This window comes from Strix aluco, chromosome 4, assembly GCF_031877795.1.
Source record: "Strix aluco isolate bStrAlu1 chromosome 4, bStrAlu1.hap1, whole genome shotgun sequence".
NCBI lineage: Eukaryota > Metazoa > Chordata > Aves > Strigiformes > Strigidae > Strix > Strix aluco.
Window position 1 is genome coordinate 112,568,661 of NC_133934.1, and position 22,555 is coordinate 112,591,215.

General features: G+C 46.3%; 1 protein-coding gene across 10 annotated transcripts in view; it reads right to left on the reverse strand.

The window, feature by feature from the left end:
* The window catches only part of FOXN3 (forkhead box N3), a 218,784-nt gene extending 201,925 nt beyond the window's left edge, over nucleotides 1-16,859 (reverse strand). For 7 of the 10 annotated variants that reach the window (XM_074824915.1, XM_074824914.1, XM_074824912.1 and 4 more), the window contains exon 1: nucleotides 16,211-16,316. The gene's annotated coding sequence lies outside the window, so the exon portion shown is untranslated. Of the gene's footprint in view, nucleotides 1-1,324; nucleotides 1,500-16,210; nucleotides 16,317-16,839 lie in introns of those variants that run through there. The other 3 variants (XM_074824902.1, XM_074824908.1, XM_074824904.1) reach the window with 3 other exon arrangements.
* Nucleotides 16,860-22,555: the final 5,696 nt, after the last annotated feature.

Sequence of the window (22,555 nt, forward strand, 5' to 3'; positions counted from 1 at the left end):
TAACATTCGCAGAAATATGCCTTTTGCTTTGCTTTTCAAATGCGGGGTGATTCCAGAGGGCTTAGGACCCAACTCCTGAGCAGTGGCCAGGCTCACTGGAACACTCAGGCTATACAGCAACCTAAAGCAGTGCTCCTCAAATCTGGATCTTTACACATATGCCCATACATAGTTCCCAGCTCTGCCTGAATTAGGGTTAGCTGATTATTCAGATGCTTTATCTTGGGGGAAAAAGAAACAACAGATAATCTGGAGATTAAACTTGAACTTATCTTCCTCAGAAATTGCTTTCTGGAATGCATAGTGAAGAAAAAAACCTGTATGTAACTTATACAGCTCCTAGGGGAAAAATGAATATCCCAGTTGCCCTTAAAAGAGTCCACTAAAAGTGCTGAGTAAATCTCTAAGCACATGATGCTGAGCCTCCTTCAAACTCCTTCAGACAAACCTTTTCCCTGTCTTTCAGGTAGCAGAAATTATGTTTGTGAGACCACTGTTCATATGCAACTTTGGGGTGCAGACAGGAATATATTACTACAACAAAATGTTTTATTACCCTACACCACATCTTCAAACAACAAATAGTTTGAAATAATTTACAAAATCCCTCTCAACCGCTCTGTTCCTCAGTTTCTCAAATGTAAGTGTGGAAAGAAGGGCCACAAGAAGGGGAGGAGGAAGGATGACCCTGCTGTGCCTCGCAGGGCTGGCACCATAATACGCACACCACAGACCATGAGTTGCTCTGATACAAAGGGAGCAGGAGCCACAGCGGCCACACCCAGCATGCGCTTGGGAAGTGTGTTTTGGCCACAGAGGTCATACAGCTTTCAGAGATGCTCATGACACTCGGAGAGGGGATGCTCAGCAGCCCACCGACCACTCTCAAGCTCCAGGGCTTCCCACAGGGTCGATGGCAGCCACAACTCTCCTGCAGTGGCACAAGTCCCCACCAGCACCAGATCTTCACCTCCTCACTAGCTCCGGCAACATCCCTTAAAAGAGGACCTGGAAGGAGCTCCAGACATATGTGTACTGTAGGTATCAGCCCTAGAACATTGCTATGGAGCACACTGGAGCAAATATATAGTAGAGTGCATCGAAGGAAGAAACTGGTGGTAAAAAGTAGCAGGCTATAAATGCACCTTTTGACAATTTTTACGTTACAGTCTCCTCAGTCAACAGTGCTTTAATAAAATATAGTAAAGAGAGCCAGCTTCAGCCTGCCTCTGAGAGCAGTGGACTTCTGGCCACAAGCATGGCATGGGGTAAATGGGGGTTTCTGTTCCCAACACCACTCCCTTTCCACCTTCCAAATCCTCACCTGACTTCACATACCTCCCCATCACAGCAAGCTCTTTGGGGCAGAAACCCTTTTATCTGCGTGTCTGCAGGATGCGCACTGCAGCCAGCCCAAGTCTCGTAGTGCTTCAATACCATCAATGCTACAGTAAGGTCCACCACCGCTGTTCAACTCTCAAGTGCGAAATCAGCTCCGTCTAGACAGAGAAGAGGAAAAAAGAGACCAAAACAAAACCCCGAGCGCATTAGTCACTGTTAACTGTTCTTTCCAGAAACATAATATTGAGGGGATTTCACATATTTCCTAGCAGGGAGATTTCATGGTGGCTTTTTAAAATGGATGATTAGTAAGATATAAATCCCCATAGCTAAGATCAGCAAGAAATCCTTTCAAACACACATATATACATATTAAAACTTGAGTATTTTACCTTTCCCCAAAAAAGCAATTGCTGCTGTCAAGTACACCCTTCTATTACAGCCACATGCTCTTTTTAAGAATAGCTAATCAGAAAAACATACAGAGGTATTTAATCAGGTTTTTTTTTTCTTTAATGACCTAATGTTTTGGTTTGCAACTGCTGCCAACTCACGCTGGGTAGAAATTTAGTACTGTCAGCATTTAATTATTATTTTAACACAGATTTCTCTACCTTCCTACAGTGAAGAAATAGCTAGGAAAAAATGCAGCAACGAGCAGCTTTTTAAGCCATTAGACACCATCCTTGTTATTTAGCCATATTGGAAATTACCATTTAAGGACACACAGAAGCTTTCTCTGCCATCCCCTGTAAGGGCAGATACTCCCCGGTTTGCACCTCTGCAGCCAACCAGAGGGACAGCATCCAAGGGACAGCCAGGAGGGACTGCAAACACCTTGCCCCGGAAGCTGCCAGGCTGTGACACAGCTCATCAAAATATGTGCCAAAGAACTGAAATGCACAGCACCTGGTTTGGTTGTACCTTGGGCCATAAACAACAAATCAGACTGGTTCTTTTTGTCAGCTTAAAACTTGTTTTCCTAATTTTTCCCCCTCACTCTGAAACAAATAAACTCAACTCTGCAACCCGTAACAGGCTACAGGGAAAATATGCATGTTGATCTGCTGTGCAGACTGCAAGACAGGTTTATTTGATTCAGGCGGTGGGCAGCAGGCAGGGGGAGGGAAGGGGCAAAAACAAAAAACAGGTTGTACGATTTCAGAAGAAATCCAGAGCCGTGCTGCTCAGGGTCAACTCCCAGCACCATGCAAGGTTGCACTTCGTGTCTGGAGCTGGGACAGGTGCATGGAGAGGGCTCTCCCAACACTCCTAGCCAGTCGGGTGAAAGCCTGCTCCCTGCTTTCTCTGAAAAAGATAGATTTAGGCTTCAGCCCTCGCAAAAACCAATGGAGAAATGAGACTGCAGCAAAGCAGGGCTCATGACAGCATGTGTTAAATGGTGCAAAGCAGAAAGGGCTGTGAGGACACACGTGGATAACTTTATCTTCCAGAGCGGATGGAGTAGTCAGCCACACACTTATTAAAACAAGTATTAGTCTGTGATAGCAATCTAAGATAACACTAAGAGGTTTGTCACCCAAGGAAAAAAAAAAATGGAGGCCAAAAAAAAGATGCTATTGCTGAACCTGTGTCCATAGAAACCACATTTAACCCTAACAGAGGATTCCGCTATGCAGGTGACTCCTTACTTGAGAAACACAAGCACCCTGTTTGGTATATGCTGACCTTTTCATACAGTCACACTCATATTTAAAAGAGAAACATGTATATATAAACAGACAAGAATGGAGGTTAGGAACAGGGAGATGACAAATTTTATTTCTCTGATGGCAAGGTAGGGCTCTCTTGCCAGGTGGCAGGAATGAAGCACTGCTCTCCTCTACCTGAAAAGAAGAGGTCATGGATGTGGGGTTTAATATCCAGATGGTCACTATAAATGGAACCTATCTGTGATAAATAAAGAGGCAGCTATTTCATCTGCTTAATATTAACTCTTCTCACAGTGCGCTTTACAAGTCACATTCCTAGAGCGAAGGGCATATGTTTAAGAAGCCCCATACAATTTCAGTTTTGCAGAGGAAAAGAGAGGGAAATAGCCTTGGTCACTGAGAGTATTTGAATGTCACTTTGTTAGGCTGTGCATTGCATTTGACAGAGCTAGCAAAGGAAATGAGAAGTGATAACTGATAGTGCCGTGATTAGATCAGCCACCTTGGGAAAGGTGCTGAAGCAGAGATATTTCACTAAAATAAGGAGAATCCTGGGAATAGATTTCTGGCAAGTGATCGCAAAGGAGATATGGCCAGAATTAGAAATGGATTTTGCAGGCAGATAAAACGTAATAGATAGAAGGCAGCTCAAAATGATATATCATGAGGGCCTACAGAGTGACTATAAAGTTTGTTCGCAGTTATTTAACATATCGAGATCCTAGAAAGACTTAACTTCAAAATACACTTGCTGTATTATTAACTTTAATGTGCAGAAATAAAACAATGTTGCATTAAAGCTCTCTAGTAAAAAAGGAAGCTGCCTTCTCCCCAGCTATCTACCTCTGACTTCAGTGGAGTTGCGTTACTTCATACCACAAGACAGAAGTGGAACAGGAGTCTCTTCTTGAGCTTCTGACTGACAAAGATACATGAAAATGTATGGTTCATTATTTTATCTTAAAGGAAGTTGCTTTAATAATGAAGGATAACTATTGGCAGTGCTAATTAACGCATTGTAATAAACTCATTACATGCATTTGTTTCCTCCTTCTGCAGCTCACAAAACAGCTCTTTAGGCTGTTACTTAGGCATTTTAGGGGAAGAAGGCTAGCTTTGTTGGCTATTAGGAAAGGCTTCAATCATCTTGGTGTCCACATCTGTCTGCCTGTCTGTCTCCTCCTTAACAGGTTTAGCCAATTAAATTTAAAGACAACTAGCTTCTTGCAGTTCTGTAAAGCACAGTGGCCAAGACAGAGACCTGATGAGTATGCTAACTCAGGGAAAAGCTTCTACCTGGGTTCAGTCATTAGACGTCAGAGTTTATCACCACAAGACAAATGTGTTGACAACCCATCTTCACTTGCTCCCATAGTCACAAGACTTTGAGATCAGTCTATGGGCTTAAGGGTCTGCAAGTCAGTAAAGGCCAAGACATTGCACCCAGGAGGCTGGGGTTGGCCCTCTGCTCCTCACTTCACTGGCTGGTAAAATGTTGAATTTTGCACAAGCAAGTAATGGATTGCGTGTTGCTCATAACAAGATATAGATTTCACCATTACAGCAATATAAATCTATGTTGCAGCATATCTGTGTATAAAGAGGTCTTCTCATCTGCTGGTTCCAAAGAGCTGTATGTGCATAACTCTCACTGCCAGAGTGGGAATACTCACATAAATCACTTTTGGTAACAATGGAGGACACACTTGAGAGAGCAAGGATGTCTGGGGAAGAGCCAAATATTAACACTCTTTATCTACCACTGGAATACAAATTAATAAACCATTATCACCATCATTATGTCAATGATGGCAAAGGAGCATCAAATTTTCCATCCATAAAATCAGACACAACTGTCACTGCATCCCATGGGGGCTTCCCATGAATACACGAAGGTGGACTTCAGACATCAACCACCTATATGATTAAATACGGAGCTATTTGTTCAGGCAAAATCTTCACTGAAATCAGCTAAGACAATCAGAGTCAATAGATTTTGGCATGAAAGAGACCAGCTTCAATTTTTGCCAGCATTCATGCTCATGTTGGCATCAGAAAGGACGACTGGCTAAATTTTCCAAAGTGTCATGCTGCTTGCTTCAACACTTGTAGAAGTCAAGGTGCTTCCTCACCTACAAGATGTTGCACCCAGGCCGAACCTCTTGTCCCTTGCGTTTGGAAACAGAAGTTTCATTCCTAGCACTAGTACCTGAGAGTCTCCATCAAAACAAATTCTGAAATAAAACAAGCTCTTCCCAACAGTCCCTGAGCTGAATCCTGCTGCTTGACTGTCGTTGTTGTTCTGAATGAGCAAGAGGTGGGAAGGCAGTTTCTGTCTGTACTAGGCAATATTTAGGTGGTTTCCTGCCCATTCATTCACATGCTGGAAGTGTTTTTGACAGTAAGAAATCTACTGAACATAAGCAGGCCAGTAGCAGCCACTCAAGAAATGCCAATAATACTGTCCATACCCTCCAAATTTCCCCAATGTTCATATGTTATTAGCAGGTGACAGGAACTTAAACAAAGCATGTGAAATATGAAAGCAGGACAAATAATTATATTGGTGTAAAGACTACTATATTGGAGTATTTTTTGCTCCAAATAACTTACTTAGGCTGCAGGTTTTTGGGGTCAGAAAGAAAACCTTATTTCCATGCTATGTCTATGACAGAGCAGGGTGCTTGGGATCCCTGCTTCTCTGTGGTCCCAGCTTTTACCCCCACACAGTTAGCAGTAGCTAATAGTAGTAAGCAAGACTGAACACAAACTCAGAATGAAATTTACTATGAGAAAAAAAAAAATCCTGCTCCAGATTTCAAAGCAATTCCTGAATTGCCCACATCACACCGTAAACAGGCATCCTCATTTGAGCAGAAAGCATTTCACACAAAAAAGCAAGAAGGGAGGAAGCCTGGCTTGAATAAACCAAGCGCAGCCCACATGGGGAGTGGGCAGAGTCCACCAGCTTGGGACATATCCCTCTCAGGAAGAAAGGGCAAGTGGGCAAGACCGATACTATTAGTATCATCAGCATAGCAAAGGTTCTTTCATGCAGCCCCCTGATAAAAGATAACACAGCTTTTCCAGTAAAAAAGCCTTTGCTACTAGCACTGTGAAATTATCCCCTCAATAAGGGGCTCGAGGGCTATATACTTGTGCCTGGCCCTTCCCCCATCTGTTGTATCTCTTCAACACTTCTGTACAACTCTTCAGTCTGACAGTACAGGCACAAACCCCTGATCCTACAGCCACGGTCTTTAATCAGCGTGGGTGATTTCTGAGAGTGCACAGCCTCACTGCCAGCACATGCAGAACCAGAGCAAGGCCGTCACCTGAGCTCACACAAGCCCTCAACACCCCAGCAGCTGCACAGGACCAGGAGCGGGTGCGAACCCCTTTGCTCTGCAACCACCAACAGCCATTGCCAAGGGTAACTACTGCTTTCTGGAGATAACCCACCTGAGCGACCTGTGGTGACAGGCTTCGCATCCCATCACTGTGCCTCTGAGCCCTCTACATCTTTCCTTGCTTTCCCCAGGAGTCATCTCACAACTATTTTAGCTTCCAGATGCTTGGCTTTTTTTCCTCAAACTGCTGCAACAGCAGCATCACATGCTTTCGATACAACTATAAAAGAAAAAAATCATTCCACTTGAAAGCCAAAATGTTTTCTGTTTCTAAAGACACTGACTTTTCAACTCAGGCTGGCTGCCTCTGAGGTGCCGGACAGGGAGATCACCAGAGTCATGAACAGGGAATGGGAATGTCCCCACCCATCAGAAATGGCACCCTGGCTTACAAAACGAAAAAGGATTTTTAAAATGCATTTTCCTTTCCACTTTGGATGCTGGGTTTTTTAAAATTTTCTTGTCTTGGTACAATTAAGCCAGTCTTATTTCTAGTCAAGCTGTTTGCAGTCATTGCAGTGGGCCCCCAGGACTGTAAACAGGTTGCAGCTGCTCCTGTAATGAGACCTGCTTGTGAACAAGGGTGACCATCCTAACACACATGCCTAATTTCTACATTTTTCCTCATTTTTCCTACATTTTACCTCATTTTTTCCCATCTGTGTTCTCTTTCTCCTTGCACAAAGTTACTGCATGGCAAAGTAGGTCCAGAGTGAGATCTGCTGCTTGGTCACAAAACAAGCTGAAGCTGCAATTTTTTCCTCAGACCTTCTTCATCACACCCCAGCCCTGCTCCTACCAGACATCACAGACCAGAGGGGAACCCATCTGCCGCCTCCCCCCTGCTCCTCCCATGCCCATGGGTGGTTCAACACTCTTCCGCTCCCCCACATGGGGCCTAGTAACTGGGGTATGGTAACCGCAGCTACAATGCCGGTATATTTAAGCAAAACCCAGTGACTTCCCGGCACCTGTTTGAATTTCCTAAGCAATAACCTAACTGCAACATCTCCCCTGGGACCCCAACTGCACCCAGCTGGAGGCCCCCAGGGTAAACCAAGGCTGACACGGCCACTTCACCCCCCGGAATAGGGAGGTGCAAAGCTCTGCACAGAGCAGCCACAGCAGCACCGTACAGCACAGCGTCAATTAACGATCCTGCCGTAACCATCCCCAGAACATTAAGGTCTGCTGCACCATTACTTGAGACTACTTTGCACCAACAGAAGGCAGGGGGAAAAAAATTAGACGCACCAGTTAAGACATAGATCATTTATAGCCCAGCTTTTCAAAGTTTACTAATTGTAGTAGAGATTATTTACAGCTCAAGTCTCTAAAGTCAATGTCATTCCCTTTCTCTTCCCAACCCTAAATAATGTTTGTTTTTTCTATTCCTCTTTCCAGACTGAAGGACTTCTGTCCCGCCTTGGATTTGTGAGACACTATGTTCTGGCCCTCCTTGTCTAACAACTGCTCTGTATCTCCACACCCTCCTCCCTAGCTCCTGCTGTGGCCTTGGCTTTGGTCTGCTCCCCGCCCCGCACCCCGTGCGTGATCTTATTCACTCACACACCAATCACTACCGTGCCAATGAGAAACGTACTTTCTGTCACCAATTCTCCTCTCCAGCCAAGCCCATCTCTCAGCCTGCCTTGCTGACATCTCTTGGCTGGGTGTCTTGTCATCAAATCAAACCCAATATAGCTGCAATGGACCTTCTGATCTTTCTTTACTTGCCCAGCCTCTCTATCACTTCAGAATAAACTTTCACTCTCCCTGTTGCTCAAGCCTATAACCTCTTCCAGTTCCCACATCCTTCATATCTTCATTGTTCTTGTAATACCACCAGACAGACCATCAGCTGGTGTAAGTCAGTGTAATTCCACTAACTCCAATGGCATTATACCAACTATCATGGTTTAAACACGGCTGGCAGCCGAACACCACGCAGCCACTCGCTCACCTTCCACCGCCCCGGTGAATGGGAGACATAATTGGAGGGGTAAAGGTAAGGAGACTTGTAGGTTGAAATAAAAACAGTTTAATGATTGAAATAAAATTAAAATAATAATGATAAAAAAAATAATAGTAATAACAGAATCTACAAACAAGTAATGCACTATGTGATTGCTCACCAGCCACTGACCGATGCCCAGCCCCTTTCCTGCTAGTGATCCCAGAGGGCAGAAAATCCCAAAACCACAATCCTGGAAGAGAGAGCAAGAGCTTCCCAACCAACCCTCCTCTATATACTGAGCATGATGCTGTATGATATGGAATATTCCATTGGCCAGTTTGGGTCTGTTGCTCTGGCTATGCTCCCTCCTGGCTTCTTGTCCACCTGCGCATGGGCAGGACATGGGAAGTTGAAAACTCCTTGATTTCTTAGCAACAACTGAAAACATCAGTGTATTATCAACATTCTTCTCATACCAAATCCCATGTTGAATCCAAAACACAGCACTATTCTAGCTACTAATAAGAAAAAATTAGCTCTATCCCAGCTGAAACCAGGACACCAATTTACAAGAGATGAGTTTCTGTCCTGGTGACTCTAAAAGCAAATATATTCTATATGACAAGTAAAAACCCTCAGTCAGGTCCCTCAACATCTCCTGTATTTACTACTGTGATCTTTTGTCCTTCAATCTCCCAATAGCCACACTCTTTTCAATACACATAACCTTCCAAAATTCTTACCTGGCCCTTAGTTCTCCACTGCTCACAACCCAGAAGTTTCCCTTCCACTCTCAAGCCTCCTGTACCTACCCACTGTCCACTTCTCAGCCATGATTAGCTTCTTATGTCATCTGAATACACCTGAAGTAATTTGGTGTGCTAACAGTATTAATTAGCAGAAACAAATCATGTACTAATTCAAGAGGTTTATTTTATGTTAAAAAAAAAAAAAAAAAGAAGGAGAGTCTCCAGGGAAGTTCAACACCCAATTTCAGATTAGGACACAATTAAAAAGCACCTGTTTAACACAGTGTGGGCACAGACCTGCAAATTTATGTACTTAATCACCAAGATTACATGAAGTGTTACATGTTATTTGTGCCATTAGCACAGTGCTAATACCAAGCACTGTGCTAACCCAGGTAAGGCACCTGAAAGTTTCATAACCATTTTAATACCAGTATAAACCTCTGCTTAAACCAAACATACCACAGTGTAAAATGATGCAAAAGATACCCCAACATCTGGTGTCTTCACGCTCTCTAGACCACACCGTTAAGTTTTGTAATGGCTGGAGGCTTGGCGCTTAGTGGTTCCATTGCTGCTATCTTTGTATAAATGTTTCCATTTTGTAATTAAAAAAAACACCAAACAAACAATCCCCCCCAAAAAAACCTGCATGCTTTGTTCAGTTTATATCTATTGGAAAAAGAGAAAAGCTCTTTCCAAAATGCAGAACAGTGCCTACATTTAGGGTTTTCCACACCTGGAGGGATGTGAGAGTATGGGGACAAGATCAGGCCCTTAATGAGAGCACTAAGAAGTTCACCATATGCACAATGCCAGAATGATAAAATGTTAATGAAGTGAAAGTATATTAGTGAATTATTAAAATTTCGCTCCTCTCTGCAAAGCACAGAGTGAGAAAAACTCAGTGAAGAAAATGATAAAAATAGGATCAAAACATTTGGATCCCTTCTCCACCTCCAACAAAAAAGCTTTACAAAATCTGGTGTTAAAATTAACATATTAATTGAGTAGCTTCTACAAATTATCTACTGTAAAATCCAGATCAAAACAAGTTGGAGTTGGGGGTAAAATGAAATTTAATCTAGTTAAATCTGGATGGGTCAGACCTTCAGCTTCCTCCCATCTCTAATAACCTCTCATAACCCCTCTAATGCCTCTGCTGCTTTCCACGGCAAGCACAGCCAGCAATTAAATTGGCAATGAGAAGATCTTACTGAGGGGAGTAACACCAAGAGCAGCTCTGCAAGGATGGGTCGGGCTGGGGAGTTCACATCTGCTTGCTGTGCCAGAAGCCGACTTTATCCAGGGAAAAGGTTGGCCTCTCTACAAAGCCCAAGAGAAAAAACAAAAAGAAGCTCTGTACTGGGAAGCCACAGAGCTGCCAGGGCTTGGAGAGGGGAGCCTGACGAGCAAGACAGGAGGCAGGGTCACAGGAGACATGAGGCTGCTGCTCGGTTCAGCGGGGTGGGTGCAGGTCTTGCAAAGAACTACACTAAAAAGAGCAACAGCTTTGCTGTACAGTATTAAGAAGCAATTTCCAATAAAGCTGGCATTCTGTGAAATGCTTTCCAGAATCTAGCTTGGATTGCCTTGTACGTAAAACCCCGTCTGTTAGGAAGTCTGGTGTGTTTTCCTTGCAACAAAAGTAAGTACGCCCAGACATTGTGAGTGGGCCATTTCAGCAAATAGGTGGCAGGTAAGCAGTTTGCAATTAGGCTCCTGCCAGGGAACCTTGCACTCAGCCGGAGCAAACAGAATTCACATACAGGGTCCCACCACAACCCAGCACATGGGAGGTGGGCAGAGGAAGAAGTCAGTGTGGGCCAAAACCATCCCAGTCTTTAAATAATACCTATCTTTATTTGTTTTTAACCTATTTTCAGTAAAAGATAAAAACATCCAGTGTTGGGAATTTTATTGTATTGGCTAGCATTGATGGTTTTTTCCTACATTAGCAGGAATTTACAAGTGTCACACAGCTAGGAAGATCTTTCCATTCAGTGGCACCTACCAACCCTGACCACAGGTCACAGGCTTGCCATCTGTCTGTCTTGCAGTCAGTGCTGTCACAGAGAAGGACCATCTCCTGCAAAGAGACTCAGACTACAGACGGAGAAATAAAAGGAAAGAGCGACAAGATACTGTCCAGCATAATAAACGGAGGTTTCACCTCCAGCAGACTTAGCATGTCCAATTTTTGCAGACATTACTGAATAGATGAGCTTTTGGGAGAATTTTGAAAGAGCGTAACATGTCACTTCTGTTCCTCCCCAAGAGAGGTGGGGGAAAACTGACCCCCGACAAGCAAGTGACCACCAGCACCTGGGCTAATGTGAGGGTGGCCCTACATGACCTGAACCACCTGAAAGTCATGTGTCCAGCTGTGGCAAGTTTTAGCCATTCCCCAGGCCCCTCTCACCACCCACCTCCAGAGCAGGGCTATCCCAATGCTTTGTGCCCAGCCTCAAGCGGCGCAGGGAGCCTCACTCCTTCATTGGCTATGCAGGCAGCCAAGGTGCAAACTTTAGGCTAGACAACCAGCTTCAGTCCAGATCAATTATAAGTCCCAAGGCTCCTAAAGGCACCTCAACTGTTACAGTGAAGTTAAAGAGGGTTTGAGTTGCCCTGATGCTTGGCAGTTCAACTTCAGCCACTTTAAATGGAGCAGGATTTCCAGTGCCTAGGAGAGAGTCAGTTCCCAAAAACTACCTTGCCTTCCAGAGCTTCAGGCTGGTTTCCCAGAACCAGCTGATCGCTTCTGAAAAAACACAGGCCATAAGTTTTACATTTAAATGAAATGCCGTTTTGTTGGAGACCTTTTTTTTTTTTTCCCTTCCTTCTTTATTTTGTTACAGTTTTACTTTGGATTGGCCATGAGAGCAGGTAACAAGCCAAATGCAGTTTCATTAGAAATATTTCAAAATTGTGGCCAAAGTTGTGCTGCACTGTTACATCTGAAGTCATGAACTGGCAAATTCCAGCATCAGCCAGGATGGTCCCATTCCAGCCGAGCTTAGGCTTCTGGACAGCCCTGGCAGCCTCTTCTGCCAGGAACAGCTCTTAACACCAAGACATCTCCTATGCCAAAAATCACTACTTGAAGCTGCTCAGCGTGCCAGGCAGCTTCTTACAAGTTTATGTAACTTTTCCATGTCTCCCCCTCAAAACGCTCTGTGAAAGTTCAGCTTAACACCATAAGTACTCCGTTGTGAGCCGACATCAGAGAAATAATGTTTATTTCCCTGAACCTCCCTGCTTACTAGAACACAAAGATCTAAACCCCAGACCTCAGCTTTAGTCTGGACCTTCGTCCAAAGCCATGCCTAATCCTACAAGCCTTCAACCTGGCATCCCAGCCACACCAGGCTGGACAGGGACCAGTAAATGACTGGTATTTTCTGGAACCACTGCTTATATTCTCTCCCCCAACCCCACATCCCAAGTACATACACGCTGCACTGCGCATTAGCATGAGCGCACTCTGGAAAGGCAGACACATTTTCAAAGTTTTAATGCATTAGCAATTGCTAATTAAGGGGCAATTAATTTGACTCCAAGCTCTGCTCCTAATTTGCCTTGCAACTTTGGGCTGTCCATGTGAAATGCTACGTTTGGGCTTCCTATGCTCATACAACTTCTGTGGATATTAAAAAATTAATTTCTGTAAAGTGATTTATGATCCATGATGAAAGGCAGTTCAGAAGTGTAAGGACTGCTCCTATTAGTAAAATAACTGGTGCATTTTTTGATCTTTCATTCTAAGGCGGGGGAAGAAAAAAAAAGCCTATCTGAGTATCATTAATGAGGCTCAAAAGGTATAAATTGCAAATTGGATACTTTTGAAAAAGTGGCCCTGAGAGGTTGGTGGGGTGTTTTTTTATAATAGCAAAAAAATGGCTGGACAACACAAGCATTTAACTTCTTGCATTTCCCTTGGGAATGACTTACATCATAAAACTTCCTCAAACTAAAACTATTAGAGAGAAATAGAGTAGCACAGACACGGAGGACGATGAAGGGTAAATCTAGAAAGTACCTAATGCAGCTCATTTCCTTCACTATGTAAAAACAAGTAACTGACACACTTCCTGCCGGCAAACCTTCCTGCAGATAAGGGTGCTCCTGACAACAGGAAATTCACTTCTAGAAGCAAGCACGCTTTCGCTACCGAGCCAAACTTTCTCCATTTGAACTCCACACCAATTAAAAGCAGCATATAGCTAATCAGATGTCAGCTGGATTAAACACACATCTGCCCGACTCCCTAAGCCTTTCCCCACCACAGGGAGGGGGTCCCAGCTCCTGCACCCCGCTGTGGTCCCAGCCCAGCAGCCACCGGGGCCTCCTCGAGCAGGAGCAGGCGCTGCTCCCTCTGGCTCTACCATCCCTTTAGGCTGCTCTGCCCAGAGCCAGATTTTAAAGCCAGGCCCTGGTTTTTTCAGATGGCAAGATCCAAAGGTGTGGATGGAAATGGCACTGAGCACCTTCACCTCAGCACCCTACAGGATTTACCTTCTGATCCACAAGACCTGCTCACTAGCCTCCGGTTTTCTTAAGAAATAATAATGCAAAAAGTAAAATACACAAGAAAAGAGGCACAGAGGTCAAACCAGTCATTTAAGGTTTCAAAGTGATGATTTATACAGTGGGTGAAGCATTCAAGTGCTTTTTCTCAGCTTGGCCACTGCAAAATGAAGATTAAAGGGAGCAACAAAATGAAATGTTTCCAAGAAAATGCAGTGAATACTCAAAGACATCTCTCCATCACAAACTTCTGAAATCAGTGACTGCTGCCCAAGAAAATAAGCAAACACACTAAAACCTTTCTTGAGTTTACTATGAAATACTTCTCTCCTGCTCCAAAAGCAAAATAGCTCTCTCCCTTCACACACAATAAACTTCCAATAGTCCAGCAAAGTAAAACTTCAATTTACCACAATAATAGTCTGATTTTTCTCATGCTGCATTCATCAGTAATGAAGTATATTTTATTCTCATATCTCTGCTTTTGTCCTCAAATAGCACGCTATAACCAAATGGTGATTTTTTTTTTTATTAAAAGCAATTGCACAGGGTTTCCCATAGCTATTTGCCTCTTTTTTTTTTTTTTTGCAGGTGAGGCAGAGTTGTGAAATGGCCTTAATATTCAAGTCAAAATCATTACATTACAATATAACTTTGAAATAAGGAGGAACAGAGGGAGATCTAATCAATCCCAGCTTTCTCTACCAGGTTCACAGACTCCCACAAAAAGGAACATGGCCTGGTCATTTGATTAAAAAAAAAAAGTAATCCCTCACTACTTTTGGGTTTTAACCCCCGCGATCTCCCTGCTTGGAGCCTTTCCTCGTGCCCCCCAGCAGCAGCCGCTGCCCAGCTGCAGGCCTGGCTGGGGCAGGACACCCACCATATGGAGGGCAGCCCCTAGGCACGGGCAGGCGGGCTCCGTCGCCCAAACTCCTCCTTGGGTGGAAAGTGCGGGATAACGTCCAGAGAGGGAAAAGGGAAGACAGCGGAATAAGGTTTTATTGTAAAATGACCTTGATTTGACAGGCACATTCTCAGGTTTCAACAGATGCTGTGGGAAAGGCAACAGCAGCCAAGGCGGTATGCAGGCATTTCTGATGATATGCAGACTTTTTTCTTTTTCTTTTTTTTTTTTCAAATAAATGGGAGGGGGGGTAGTCTTCTCAGTTTCCATGACAACAGTGTCTCCACTTGTCTGTTATTAGATACCATCCGCTTCCTGTGTCTAAATTTTTAAACCAATCAGAAAAGTGTTTATAGATTTTACAGCTCCTGGGACAGTCCCTCTCCTCCACGAGAGCTACTTTAATGACACGTAACGCTTAGGCAGCCAGGGCTCCAAGGCCTTATATTTTCAGCTGCAAAGTGATCAGTTTATGTTGTTTACCGGGTGATACGTGGGCTACGCTGGAGAAAACTGGGGGTTTGCTGCCTGATTTACCGTGCCCATAACAGACTTTATACCACTTTGGGTTTTTCAATACCACACAAACTCATTTTCATTGTTTGCTCATTTTGGTTTCTGATTCATCCCATGAAACAGCACGAGCCCTCCCTGCGTGAAAAACGATCGTCTAAGAGACGCCGTTATCCCACCGGAGCACCGGTCTGCTCTGACGTAAATGGCTCCACAGTAAAACATCGCCTGCTGCAATTAAAGTTTCAGTAAACTGGGTTGTAAGCGCAGTCGTGCCGTAGCCGTGCAAACAGATTTTCACAGACGCTTTTGATAATATAAATAACAACCGACCGCAGCGTAGTCGGCAGGTTAATAAGGAAACCCTTCTGCAGGGCGCAGGGACACACGCATATATCGTGAAGAAATTAATTCACCGTAACTCCAGATAAGTTAAGAGTCAGCACTGAGGAACAGCAAGCAAAGAGGAGCTGGTGTGAAAATTAAGAAACCACGTTTCCCGGCGGCTCCGGCAGAGCAGCCCTACCAGAGGATGCCCTTCAGGCGTGTGTGCAGACACAGCCGGAGCCCTGAGGTGCGGAGCGGCTCCTTCCCGGGCGCGGATCGAACAACCGGCGGCACGCAGGCACAAAAGGGAGACGGCGGGGGGCTGCCCCGCCAGCGCCCGCGGGGGCCCGGCCGGGGCTCCAGCCGCCTCCCTCCCCGCCTCCCGCCGCGGCCGGGCGCCCCCGCGGACCCGGGGCCGGCGCTCCCGGGGCACAGCCCGCCCGGGATGCGGCCCTGCCCCGCCGCCGGGCTGCCGCCGCCGGGCTGCCGCCTCCGCGCCGCCCTCCGCGTCCCCAGCGCGGCGGGGCTGCGCGCCCGGCGGGGCTGCACGGCGGCGGGACGGGGGCGGGCGGTGCGGGGCAGCCCCGACTAACTCCCCGGGGCGCCGCCGCCCGCCCGCCCGCCCGCCCGCGGCAGCCGACGGCCCAGCGGCCCCAAAAGTTTGGCCGGGGCTCCCTGCCCCGGGAGGGACGGGGCGCGGCGGCTGCCGGGGCGGGGGCTGGCTGGCTGGCACCCACCTACCCACCACCCGCACCCACGCACACGCTCCCAATGACACCGCGAAACGCCATCGCCGCCGCTGTTACCTCCTCGCCGCGGCCCTGGGCTCCCGCCGCCGCCGCCGCCGCCGCCGCGGGGGTGGGTGCTCCCCGCGGCCGGCCCCGCTCCGCGCCCCGCGGCGGGAGCAGCCGCTGCCCGCGCCGCCGCCTGCCGCCCCCCACCCCACCCACCCCCCCCGGCGGCGGCGCCGCGCCCCGCCGGGCCCTAGCGCCGCCCGCCCGCCCCGCCCCGCCCCGCCGGGCCGCCCCCCGGAGCCGGCGGCGGGCGCCCGGGCTGGGCCTCCCCGAAGGAAACTTCGGGAGCGGGGGGGAGCGCGGAGGGCGGGCCGGGGGTGCTGCTCCCCGAGGGGTGTTTTCCTGCGGGTGCGTGGGGACGCAGCTGCCCCGGGGCTGGGGGCAGGCGCGGGTGGCCGCTCCCGCGCTTTCTGCTCTTCTCCGCGCTGGGGAAACCCCGCTCGGGCCCGCTGTCCCACGGGGGCGCCCGCCCTGCCCGCCCCTCCCGCCGCCCGAGAGCGGCACGACCCGCCGGTGCGTGCCCGCACGCCTCGGCTGCCTTCCGTGGCCTTCCCGTTGCAGCTGTGAGCGACCTTCGTGCCCCTGCAGCCGGGCTTCCACGTGTTGAAAACTGAGACCCGCGGAACTGTTATTTTCGTTACCGTCTCACCAGCCGGGAGCTCCAACCGAGGCCTGGCACGTCGTTATACTGGATTCTTTACAGTTGAAAACAGAGAAAACTCCCCCTTGCCAGGAGTCCTTGCAGTACCAGGGGTGCACCCTGCCTCCTCCTCACTCCTCTACCCCTTTGCAACCCTCATCCCAGCCTCCTCCCGCTGCCTCTCCCGCCTTGCTCCCATAAAAGCAGGGAAGAGGGAGCTTTGGGCTGAACTGGGACCTGCCTGTGAGCGCAAAGGCTGGCAGGGTCACGGAGCTGGCGCCACCAGCACTGCCGCATGCCCGGGGAACTGTCAAGCCTGTAAAGGGCATTTAATTATTCATTGTAAATTTACCTTTCTCCAGCCAACCCTATAGAGTGACAATTCAAGGTATGTGTGACTGCTGTAGTGATTATAGGAAAAGCCTAGATTTGTCCCTTTATATTTTTTTTGCCATAATGTGGGAATGACTGGTTTGGGATGGGATGAGATTTTTCTTCCCCTGAGGGATACATCCTTTCCTTGACACTGAGGCTGGACAGAGGGCAGAACGAGAGCTGTGTCCTGCCAACCCTTTTCCCTGCCTACCCAAACTCCACTGCTCAACTGTACAGGGCTCCCAACACCAGACCCAATGCATTTTGGTGTGGGAGTGACGCAAAGAAACCCAGATTCTGCACCAGTAATTTGCAGCCTTCAGAGGTCAACAATATAGCAACTCTGAATTTTGATTATAAGATTTGAAAAAAAAGAAGTAATGTTTTTCTGTATCAAATACAGTTTTACTGGTTGAAGGGAATAGAAATGTCATTCCTCTGCCCTTTTTTCTTGCTGTCTCAGGATGGATTTTGAAAAGCCAGCATAGGTTGAAGTAGGTGCTCTGTCCTTTCATTTGTAAAATTGCTGGCATGAAACTTCTCCCTGCCCCCACCTTGGTCCTAGCTATATCCCTGGGCACTGCTCGTCCTGTGCAGATGGCCATAACCTCCTGTTGATTCCCTGATGCTCGCATCTTCAATGGATGGACAGGCTCAGTTTATTCTAAAGTGAATATAAAACCCTGGGGTTTCCTGAGCAAAGTTACAGTTTTCCTTTTATAGTTGGTTTTGGTGACATGGAGATGGAGGCGTTCCCATCCCACGTAAGACACACAGGTCCCTCGTTCTGTTCAGTTGAAAGTTTTCTACTGACTGCTCTGCAACATGCCTGAGACTGCAGCAGGAGATCAGCCCTGCTCGCTGTAAGTGCTCTTACAGCAAAGCACTGACAAAAAATCAGAAGGCATGGAATAAATCCAACCCCGGGATCCTTTTCCAGGCTTGTTTCCTAGTTCAGATGGGTAGCCATTGGCGTGGAAGCCACTAGAGATGCTCTTGAAGTAGAAACACCTGATGTAGTTTCAATGTAAACACCCCAAGAGTAGCTGAGCATTTGGGCTCAACTATCGATGCAGCTAGAGCTGGGGACCCCGAGCACCATGTTAATAACAAAACATCTATTAATTTTTAAAATATAAAAACCTGTTTGCAACATCACCACATAGGGAAATCCCACAGATGCCAACAGGAGTCTCCATGAAGGGCAAAATCCCGGCCTCATTGAGGGAATCCCCAAATCGCATAATCATCATAGGCACTACCTGTGTTGATTACTCATTGCAGGGCTACTCTGTATCAACACTATGAAGAAGGCAGATTTTCCTGTGCTTACCCGTTAACTCTAAGCCAGGTAATTTTCCTAATGAAATCCATAGTAGTGTTTCTTTGTCCTTTGATCAGGTCATCTGAATTACTCTGTGCCTGTATCTATGCTAACCACAGCAGTTTTAAACCTCAGCCTAAGTTCCTGGAAAATTTAGCCACAAGTGCGTGCATTTCCCTTTTTCTGTTGTTTGCTCCCAGTGATGCAAGCTTCATTATTCTTTCATTTCTTCCTCCTTCCTCCCACTCATGTATTTGAGGCTTTCTTACATGCTTTGTAGCTCTACTTCCCACCTCCTTTTCATTTAGATCCTTCCTAAAGAAAAGAGTGTTTTAGAAGACCCACATTTACAAGGGAAAAATATTAATAGTGGAAACTTTCTCAGAGATGCATTTTTCCTATGTCTACAAGTGCATCTCAAATCTCCATATCAATCTTAGCACTGTTAACTCTCCCATCTAGAGGGCTGCTTTGTTATCTGTATCTGCCAGATGAAATTAATGGAGTTGAAATTCTTACCTCTCCAAATGGGGGAGGATTTATGATTTATCCTGTAGAACATTTTCGTATGTCCATGTCAGCCCATTTTGTCTAGGCTCCTTTGAGTTCTTCATTAAGCCTTGTTTTCTTGGAGAGTCTGTAAATATGGGCTCTCCAGCTGTCAAGCTCCGGGGTTATTTCTGGCCCCTTGGCCCAAGACCTTACAGCCCCAGAGCAGCCCTGGGGTGGCTCTTCTCCTATCTCAAGAAAAAATGTCCCTGCTGCCTCCTCTCTGCTGCCGACACAACGTGGTGCTTGCTCTGGGGACAGGCAGATGTGAAGCACTTTGCCACAGGGATCCCTCTTGGGAACGGCTCCAGTCCCATGGGCAAGGCAGCTCAAAAGGAGCGTGACTGCATCTACAAAGTAGCTGTAGGTCCTGCTGTAAAACCCCTCATGTCTCTTCAAGGACTTGCTGTAGCCCCATGTGATTATTTATGAGGGAGCAGAGTTAGGAGGTGTTGCAGGAGATTTGCACAATGCTCCCCTGCGTGCCCTGCTCCGCAACTCCATTGTGTTATGTTGTTACCCATTCCCTTTTTTCACTCCCCAAATTGTTTCTCGAGGATGGGATGGCTGGGGAGTTCCCAGGCCAGGTATTGTGTGTAATGGGAGCTACGTGAATATGAAAGTGGTCACCATACAGCTTCTCTCTCATCACTTCCAAAATGGCATTTCAGAGCTGTGCTCTTTACCCTTTTTGTTTCTTGAACATGTTTAGTCTCTTCATTTGAACACAAAGATTAAAATGCCAGTGCTTTAAGCCAGATCACATGTTTTCAAGGGCAGGAAGATGTCAGTGACTTTCTTCCACTTACCCATTTGCCATTTGTACCTGACAGTGCAAAACCAGAAGGCAAATAAAAAAATATTCATCTCACTTTTCAGATATACCTGGTGCCTCAGTGTTTTACGTGCCTGACTTGAGTTATACTTAAAATTTTCATAGGACAAATACTAACCTATGCAGTTCCAGGTCAATTTACTATTGCCTCTTAGATGTACAGGGAATACAGCCCAGACCCTGCACTGAAACACTCTTGTTTCCAGTGCTGTACACCCGACCACCCTACCATGTAAGGCTGAGCCCCAGACAAAGTAGTGAAATACAGGGGGATTACGGTAATGACATTCCCTCTTTCATGCTTATGAATCAAGGCCCACTCGCATTCCCCATGGACAGCCAGACAGACCTTTTATGGTCACAGAGGGGTACTTAATTATGCACATATATGTGTTCTTGTACTACTTTAATAACAGTGTAAGAGTCACTTGAGCAATAGATTTGATTTTATGAACCAAAAGGATAAAACTCGGGTTCTCTGGTGGACAATGAAAACGGATTTTTTCTACTCTTCCTTATTTTATTTTTGCTAATATCACCCTTAAACTTTGAATTATCCTGCAAGTATTAAGGCTCATTAACTTTGTTTCAGCTTGTACTTTGTGTTAATGGGACGGTTTTTTGTAACAAATATGAATCACTTGAATGCTAAGGCTTAAATGTTTAATAAAAGTCATTAGTAGAATTACGTGCGAGGACTTATAAGAAAGATGATGGTGTTGTTATGGTTACTGCTCTATCTCTGGCTGTCAGTGGTCTTTCTGACTTACCCTCTGCTTATGCCAGGCCTTGAGCTTTTACCTTTCCATGGATGGGATAATCTGATTCTCACGCGATCACAGCAAGCTCCAGCTTATGTACCCCATGCATTCTCCAAGCTCACACACATATGCAAAGACAGAGACCTTCAGCCTTCCTGCATGACCCAAACAATGCTTTTAAAACAGAAGAGCCATTTAACCATTGAAATAAAGCATGTTGGTTAAAAAAATATTTCACGTCCACTTTATCTTGTAGTCTTGCCAACATCTACTAAATTAAACATCTACAGATCTGAGCACTTTTGACCCCTTCTGGAGTCTTGCTCTCAAAAACCTCTGTTTAAATGGTCCTCTAAATTCTCTGGGGTCTTTCATGTCTTGTTTTCCAGGCGCCCACATTCCTCCCAGGGACATCTCTCCAGCGAGCCTAGGAGGGGCCCAGCCAGAACATCACAGTGAAGGGCGCTCACTTTGTTTCCCAAGTGTTTCCTCAAAAATGTATGCCTGGATCCATCTTCTCTCTCCTGGGTACACGTCTTGACAATTCAGCTATTGAAGTAGCTCAATGTATGCACACAATAAACATGTCAACACATCACATTCATAAATTATTACAGGCAATGCCAAATCTGCTGCAAAGATTTTTCAACATGAAGCTGTAGAAAAGGATCTTCAGTGGCAGAAATGCTGAAAGACTGAAAGCAAAAAATAAGGTTTTGTGTTAACCTCATGCAACTAGGATCCAAGACAGCATCTGTTTTATTGCCACTGGAAAAAAGATTGATGACTATTCAGAGGCAGATTTTAGAATAATGTAAAACTACCAGAAAACATTTATGAAGCTGTTCTGGTACTGCCAAACTTAGTCCTACCTGTCTGTCTGAGAGGATCACTTGGAAGCATGGTAGTCTGCGAAGTTTAGTAAAACTAGTTTTCCTTTTCTTTTCAATTCTTTGATTAAACAACCTGGAATTTACACAGTAGTTACAGGTGTTACTTTGGTTGCAAGCATGCCGGTAAGATTCACTCAGTTTTTCTGGCTGTTCTAGGTCTAGTCTAGGGCAAAGGGATGCTCACTCTGCCTCCTCATTCGCATCAGCATCTGCTCCCCAGGCCTTTTCCCCCTCTCCCTATTCTCCCACTTCTTCCTGCCCTTCTCAGGTTGCCCCTCCGTGCTGCTCTCCCACCGTGCTGCTGAGCACTGGCAGATGCACTTTCCTGCATCTCACTTAGGAATTTTAAGGATTTTGCTCCTTGGTGTAGCTCTGCTCCCCCTCTGAAGTGACACTGCTGAGCCACCATCACACCTTGTGTGACAGCAGAGCAAAAAGTCCAGGTCAGTTTTTCAGGTGGTTCAAGCAAATCAACTTTATTTAGCATGGAAATGGATTAAAAATATAGATCATCCCATTTCTTTGTGGTTGAGGAGCAGACAGAAAGTGTTACCATGCTTCTGCAAGTGGTTTCTGCAGCTGCCCCAACAGACCTCCCAGAGTTCTTTGCCAGCTCTGCAAATCTGTCTGCCCCATCCCCAAATCCGTCACAGAGGCTTTGGGCTACCACAGTGCCTCAGACCTGGATAGAGTGGGACATGCATAAAGCCAAAAGAGTGAAAATCAGACCATTAATCTCTTAATCTCCATTACTTCGGGATTTGTCAAAACTTGGGGCTGCACCTGGAGTGATGGCTGTGTCTGGCAGTTTCCCAAGACTTGGCTTGGGTGGGTGATGGCAATTTTAGCTCTACCAGTGCCCAGGGCTGTGGAGGAGCAGCTTCAGGTCTGCTCTGGTGGTGTGCTAACTTGCTGTGTGCTGCTGAGGCTAATCGTTCGTCCTGCAAGCCTGCATTTTGAAATTCCCCTGTAACATCTTC